Source organism: Myripristis murdjan, chromosome 10, assembly GCF_902150065.1.
Source record: "Myripristis murdjan chromosome 10, fMyrMur1.1, whole genome shotgun sequence".
Classification (NCBI taxonomy): Eukaryota; Metazoa; Chordata; class Actinopteri; order Holocentriformes; family Holocentridae; genus Myripristis; species Myripristis murdjan.
In genome coordinates this window covers 511,263-519,627 of record NC_043989.1, presented here as the reverse complement: position 1 = coordinate 519,627, position 8,365 = coordinate 511,263, and positions in this window count along the sequence as shown.

The following is an 8,365-nucleotide window of genomic DNA, read 5'->3' as shown; positions in this document are numbered from 1 at the left end:
CGAGTCCCGCTCCGCCGGTGCGGGAGGGAGCCGAGCTGCGCGTGTGTGTGTGTGTGTGTGTGTGCGCGCGCGCGCGCGTGGCTGGGGGGGGTTAAAGCTGTAAGGATGATAATTATTATTTTTTTTAATACATGTTTAACAGTATCCATACGGCCAAAGCCAAACTGTCCGGTTTGCTCTCTCTCTCTCTCTCTCTCTCTCTCTCTCTCTCTCTCTCTCTCTCTCTCTCTCTCTCTCTCTACCTGTATATCTTGGTGTTTTTGTGTTCCTCTATCTCTCTCTTTCTCTCTCTCCCTCTGTCCTCCCTCTCTCTATCTCGCGCGCGCACTCTCTCTCTCTCGTTGCCTCTCTTTCCCCCCCCACACCCCCTCCCCTCTCTCTCTCTCCCTCTCTCTCTCTCTCTCTCTCTCTCCCAGCAGCGGCAGCTCGCCTGTCTCTCGCGCTCTGAGCGCCACCTGCAGGCCGCAGGCGGCACGTGTCGTGAGGCTCGAGCTCAGCATCAGAAAACACAACAAATCTGCCTTTTATTTTCATGTGTCTTCATCTGTTCCGCGGATTGTCTCCATCAGCTCCGCCCGCATCCGGCTGCGGGGTCTGATGAAGCTCGGAGCTCCGAGCTGCTCAGGTTCTAGCTCCTCATCCTCACCGCTTCATCTCAATGGAAGACAAACGACTGGACCAAATGAAGCTTCAGTGGAATCTCGTTTTTTAATTAAAGGGACTGTCGCATTTCAGGCAGAAGTGAAATATATTGAAAATAAATGCCTTAATAGTGAACTGAACATGTTATCCTCCATTTAAGGTGTAACTTCAGCTTTTTATTATTTAAATTCAGGAATAATATTACAAAATGTGTCAAATTAAGGAGAAACCAAGGATTTTTAATTTTCCAGGCATTAATTAGGAGACCTGTTAACATTACATACATGAGACTTCATGGGTGCATTTTTTCAGTGTTGTGTTATTAGTCTGAAGCTCTCTCTGTGCACAAAGCCACTTGTAGTTTTCAGTTTTTTCAGGGTGCAGTTAAAAAGGTGTTAAAACTAAGGGATTCTCTTTCTTACTGATGGACTCTAATATGCAATTTATTTTAATTTTCTCACATTTATTATGGAAGATTATTCATCATCTCATGTCATCACTGCCTGTTTATATCAGCAGCGTGCGGCGAGCCAGAGCTTCTCAAACTTTTTCATATTTCTGGACACTCAAATTGACTTTCATTAAAGCGAAGAGGACCCACGGGGCCCTGATATTAAAACATATTCTGGTTTGTGTGCAGCGTTAAACTGTTTAGAGGTCTCAAATGCCAAAATAGTCACTCATGATTTGTTGCGTTTTATCAGATTTCAGTGAATTATCTTGTAGTGAAATGAATCAGAAGCCCTGCTGCAGGCGCCTCCAGGTTCTGTGTTTTTGCACGTCAGATGTCAGAGGATCTTCAGAAGAATTACAGCTCACAAATGGTCTCCAATTTATTTAACCTTGTTATTTTTTTTTTATTAATATCATTAATTCATTTGGTTTGTGCCTTACAAAGACAATTCTAACACACAAATTGTTTTCCACATATTAAAGTTTCTATCATGTTGACATTAATGTGAAAGTGAAGCACCAGTGGGAAATGTAACTAAACTAATCGATTCTAAAATTTCCCATCAAATGACGCTGAGCGTTTCTTGCAGAGCGTCTGCAGATCGCATCAGGCGACGCCCAGCAGAGTCTCCACAGGTGAGCCGTGCACAGGTGAGCTGTCACTCACACAAAACCAAAGCCAACTGAGCTTTCAAATGTTTTCACCGTCGTGGCGCTCGCCATGTTGCTCTGATGCCGAGAAAACAAAGCAGGAAAAACATCTCGATTTGGTGTGTGTGTGTGTGTGTGTGTGTGTGTGTTTTCTCGGTGGAGAAGTTGATTTGCAGGTGGAGTCTGGTCCTGAACTCGTTGCAGACATTGCGGCAGGTTATCCGTGTCCAGAGCAGAGCAGCTCTCTGTCGTCTGCGTTTCCCAGCATCTCAGGCAGCGATTAACCCCGCGGCCTGTGGAGCCGCACTGATCAGCTCTAATATCCTTATCAATATTCCCTTCTTCCCTCTGGAACACCAGGCCGCTGCACCCAATAGAGTCAGACCGCCGGGCCTGCTGCTGCTTAGACACACACACACACACAACACACACACACACCGTTATGTAGTTACAGGCAGTGTGTGTGTAAAGCTCCATCCTGCTGATTTTAAATGTTTGTCCCGTTCATGTTTTCCACGTCAACAAACCGTTTATCAATAAAGATTTCACAGCTCAGAGTCAGACTGTGAGTTTGTGGTTGAAGCAGCCGCCTCATAATGTTCTGCTTCCTCAACACTCAGAAACCACACAGCTGATGATCGGCTGTGGAAAGCAAAACGTTTCCCCGCTTAGGGACTATTTTCCCTGGCGGAGGAGGAGGAGGAGGAGGAGGAGGGAGCGTTTCGGTGTGGAAAAAGTCCTGAAAAGCCAACAGTGCTGCTGCTTTTAGGAAAACTCCTGTGGAGGACTTTATTGGGCTGATGGAAAACTGGAGTGAAGAAAGTGTGAAGGCTCTGAAAGTTCATGTTCATATCGTAGTGGAATGAATGGAGGAAAGGGAGGAGGGACGCTGCAGGTTAGTTTCTGAACACAGCTCCACTGTGAGACAGAGCCACGCGGCTGTACAGTCACACATGTACATCATTAAATCTCATGTGAATGGAAACCTGTCTGGATTTTAAAGGGCCAGTTCACTCTAAAACGACATCTGACCCTAAAACAGCCCTCGGCCTGCAGCTCCGACTGGCTCCGCCCCCCGGCGTCCCGGCCAACCGGCCGCAAGTTTCCCATGAATTCCAGGAAAAGTTGTTGCAACCCCGGTCCGGGCGGGAGGCGGGGGGGAGATGGGCGGACCTGACCGAGGTCTGAAGCGCAAGGCATTATGGGCATTCGTGTGACTCTACAACCCTGAAACCCAGAGGTCCAACCAAAACTCTACAAACTAATTAAATACATATTTTTTGTCCCACTTAAAAAATGATTGTGAAGTCACAAAAACTGAACTTGTGGTGATGTTACAAAGTGTCAGGGTTACCATGGTAACCATGCACTTTAATTTATACATTTTCCCCAAAACTTGGAGTGACAGTGTCAGACAGTGTGAGATTTGGACAAAATGTTAGTTACACAGTTATCAGCAACAGAACAGCCTCTAAAACTGATATCCACATATTGATGAGACGTGGATTTATCACCCAGCCCTACGAGCGCCCTGTGTGTGAGTGTGTGTGAGTGTGAGTCTGTGTGAGTGAAGAGCTGCTTTCCTGCAGAAAATCTGCATCTGTAGCTTTTGTCTTGTAGTTTTTTTTTCTTTTTTTTGCAGTAAATGAATGAGGTGTGACCTCGCCTCTTCATTTTTTTATTCATTTCTTTTCATGTTTCCAGACATTTGAAATGTGCAGCAGAGAAAAGCTCTGAAGCACTAAAGCAGTGTGTCCTCCAGCTTTATTTACTGTCAGCTCCACTCGCCACATTTTAATTGAAGAAGTGTGTGAGTGTGTGTGTGTGTGTCTGTGTGTGTGTGTTTGCAGAAAAATCATCAGCATCTGAACAGAACAGAACCTGTACAACTGATGCTGATCCAATCAGCAGTATCAATCCCAGTACCAGTGACACTATTCAGAGCTAAACACAACTTCAACTAGCCAAAACAGTCATGTGACCAGTTTAAAATGGATTTCATCAACTCTGTCTGTCTCTTGTACCAGAAGGTGCATACACACACACACACACACACACACACACACACACACACACACACACACACATGCACATGCACTGTCTTCCTCCTTTGTGGTCAGAAACTGCAGTCAGTGCTGCCCCCACCTGGCTGAGTGTAATTACAGTTTTTTATGATTGCTTAAGCACGATTTTCAAAACACTGCACACAGTTAGCACAGCCACACACACAACACGCAGAACACCTCAAATCCTGTGTAAAATGAAACACTCTTGTAAAAATTATACACAAATTTATAAAAACCATATTATGTTACCGTATGAAACACACACATTCTGTTTGAAGCAGTGACACACAGCTGTGTCTCCCTCTCAGTGATCAGTCTGCTGTAAGTGACGTTCACAGAGAAAGTGCAAATACACAATGTGGTAAATTCACACAACACAAGATCAATAATGCAGACTATTGAAAATATCACAACACAACAAAAAATCACAACAAAACATGTCCCAACATTTATGCTACCACAGCAACAAATAACACTGTAACCCCAGAAAATAGACAAATATAAAATATTGTGCTACTACAGTTTTTCACACACAATTCCTGGAACAATGCACCATTTTCTCAAATCTTCACACACAATTCTAAAAACTCACACCCAACGGTACAAACATCCAACTTCTGGGTCCCAGTTAGTTTTTACCCTCAGACCACACACACACACACTGTCAGAACACACACTACATGAGTGGAGGGATTCATTCAAAACACTGCCACCAAAATGTCCACAATAGGTTTTATTCACAGTATTTCCATATTCAGCACATATACAGGTTCATCAGCAGCATGATCTTGTCTCAGGTCAGGGTCAGGTCATAGTATTTCATCAACATCACACATTATGTCTGCTCTTGCCAGGCAGCGTGGGAAATCTCCCCTTGTGGAGCCAGTATGGCATGGCGGTGGAGGATGCCACGATTGAGTCAATATCAGTATAGAGTGCCATTGAGTCTTCCCAATGTCACACAAAAAAAGATGAGATTTTCCACTGAACTCCATATCCATTGTATAAAGTAGACCTTAAGCTGTTAGAAATGCATGTTGGTCAAGCTCCTGCACCTTTTATAAACTGACTGCAAGCATAGAAAGTACAAGCGAATTGCAAAATGTGTCCACCCTGTCATGGGACAATTTCTAAATAGAGTAAATATGTTCTAATCATGTATTGATTACAAAATGTACATTTTCAGAAAGGTATTTGGTCCCTCGTTCAGGAATATATTTTAGTTTCTGGAAAACATCTCTCAAAAATACAGAAATTATGGAAAAATATGTTTGTATATGTAAAATCTGTGAAAATTGTACTTTCTTTTCTGAATAAACTCTATAAATAAAGGTATCTGGTCAAACTTTGAAATAATTCTGTTTGGCCCTAATCTCTTCAGAGCAAAATCACACAAAAGGTTTTGATAACTTGTGAAAATAATTATTTATTCACATAAAACATGAACATGACAGGGTGGACAATAGTGAAGTGCCTCATATATATTTAAAGGAAACAATGGTTTTGTCAACAAATGTTTTTTGTCAAAACATGACTTTTTTCACCTACTGTATTTTGAATTGTGCACAGGTAGGCTACATCTGGAAATGACACTCAACAACAGCAAAAATAAATAAATAAAACCTTCAACTAGACGAAAAAAACAAGATTAATATAAACAAAACAAAAACATGTTGGTCCCTAAATGTAGGCCTACCACAAAAAGTATAAACATAGGTATCCTTTCAAATGGTTTCTTTCTCTGCATATGTTTTGTCCTCCACTTGACTTCTGAAACACTGAAAAACTTATAAAACTGTTATAAAACTAGACTTGATGACGGGGTGGACGATGACAGGGAGGACGTTTCTGGCTGAAGTTTGCATTTAATGAGCACATGGTGGGCCATTAGCTAGCAACATGTATCACTTAGGAAGGTGACTGTGTATACTTTAACAAACATATTTTGAATTTCTGAAAAGCATTTATATAGATTCATATTTTGCAATGACAGGGTGGACACATTAAGATTGAACACATTCAAGTTCAATCATAAAATGATGAAAATGTCAAAATATAAATGTTGATATGTACTCTCTATTCTTCACTCCATTTGTAAAAGACAAAGCAGTGGTAGTGATGTCACTGATTACAGCAGGTGGTTTCTTATAGTGGCAGTAAGCACCTAATGACGGGGTGGACAGCATGGGACACATGCAAAACGTTTATTATTATTATGAAATTAGACCATAAATGATCCAATTGACTCATTTTATTCAAGTACTTGATGAGAGCAACAAGAGCATGTAAAAGGTTTGTACATTGCATATCATTTATCTACTTATTTCACTCAGTGAAGTTAGTAGAGAGGAGTTTGGGACATGGCAAAATCACATGCATCTAATCATAGAACATTTTTTTTAAATATGAAAAACACCCTTTTAAAAGTGTATCTCTGTACCAATGTGTGTTTAAATGCTTCATCGATAAAGATGGACTCATGAGAGTCAGCCATGGCATCCATCTCAAAGCTTCTCTACAGGAGTCAAAAACACACATTTTCCTTCAAACACAGTACTGTGTGTACTGGAATGAAAGATGGGCCTTTACTCTACATACTAGAACATTTCTGTGTTGTATAGCAATAACCTGCACATATTGGAATCGTTGCTCCTTAACCCTGTCAGAGTTCCTCTCAAAAGGCACACGGTGAAGTTGCTTCATCCTCTTCCTCTTCCTCTTTGTTGTCCACCAGCCTCGGCATGGTTGTGATCCACTGTCCCAAAGCACAGGAACATGCCTCCAGGCCTCCAGGCTGATTTTAGGGTTAGGGTTTTGAGGCTGAGTGTTTGCACCTGGAGAAAGGTGTGGTCTCTGAGTTCAGGTCATGATAACTTGAGTTAATTATATTGAGAGCATGTGTTTGCTGAATGAGCACACAGTGCAGTGAATGATTTATCTGGCCACTTTGGTGTAAGGTTTTGCAGAAAGAGTTTTGAATATTGAAACGTGTGTGGAAACAGGTGAATTGTGTTTATGGTTATGGGAAATGCGTGTGTGCTTCCGGGAATGACAAAGAGGTTTGGATTTTGTGCTACAGGAACCAGTTTTTGTGTTTTAGCAATCGAGAAAAACTGTAAGTACAGGTTCCAAGTACTGTAAAGTAAATAGAAGAAAACAAAAAGAAATCTGAAAAAAAAACAAGCTGAAAATGCAGTACAGGAAATACGACACATCGCTTCGCGGAGCTGCATCTGGCAGCGTCCTGACTGAGACCACGTGAGAGGAGCGGCTTGCGTCTTGAACTTTCTTGAATATTTTTCTTGAATACCGCTGACACCCGTGCATCGACGGTGTGAGAGGTGAATAAATTGATGTTTTTGTCCTCTTTATTGTTTTTATGTATGGTTTCTATGTGTTGTCATACCAGTAAATCATGAATGTTTTTTCAGTTCCACTGAATCATTTTCATGTTGCTGCAGCGCCTCGTCTGCTGTGGAAACACAAGTCACAAAAAATAAATATAAAAACATATGACTGTGCATGAAAGGACCCGATATCCCAAACCCATCTGTAGATACTCCAAACCCATATCTGGGTACCCCTGATACCCAGAATGCATCTCTTGATACCCCAGATAACCTGGACTCTCCACCTTTATTAACTTCCAACAAGGAGATGAATTATTCATCCTGTTAATGACAGGAAGCCAAGTGCTGCCTTTCTCCCTGTCTAATATGCTCTCTCTGTGTAGCACACACACACACACACACACACACACACACACACACACACTCACACACACACACACACACACACACACACACACACACACACACACACACACACACACTGTCATAAGCAAAGTCGACATATCAGATTAACCTCCAGAGGTGTTTTATGAGAACCTATAGTGTGTGTGTGTGTGTGTGTGTGAGTGTGTGGGTGTGTGTGTGGGTGTGTGTGTGTGTGTGTGTGTGTGTGTGTGTGTGTGTGTGTGTGTGTGTGTGTGTGTGTGTGGGTGTGTGTGTGTGTGTTTCTGCAGGCAATCTGTCACTATTTCCTCCAGTACATATTTCATATTTTCAGTTTATTTTCATTTTGTAAATGGTTTCATTCATTTTTCTTCATTTCTGTGCTCTGCTGTGACGCTGATCTCAGACCAGCTGATAGATTTTCATATTTTCATTTGAGGCTTTACACCCAAACGTTTTGTTTGTGTCGTGTTTAATATCTCTGTCCTGCTCCATTCTGCTTTAAATTCTATTTTCTTCTTTCCTGTGTCGTTTGCTGTCTCTGTGTGCTGCAGCTCTGATTTCCCCACAGGGATCAATAAAGTTTCATCATCTAATCTTATCAATACATGTGGAGCTTTAATTAAACAGATCACAGCCAAACTGATCACGAGCAGACCAGGCCCTGAATCTGAAGCCACAGTGAACGCACCACGCCCTCCCTGAACGCACCACGCCCTACCAGAACACACCACGCCCTCCCTGAACACACCACGCCCTCCCTGAACGCACCACGCCCACCCTGAACGCACCACGCCCTCCCTGAACGCACCACGCCCT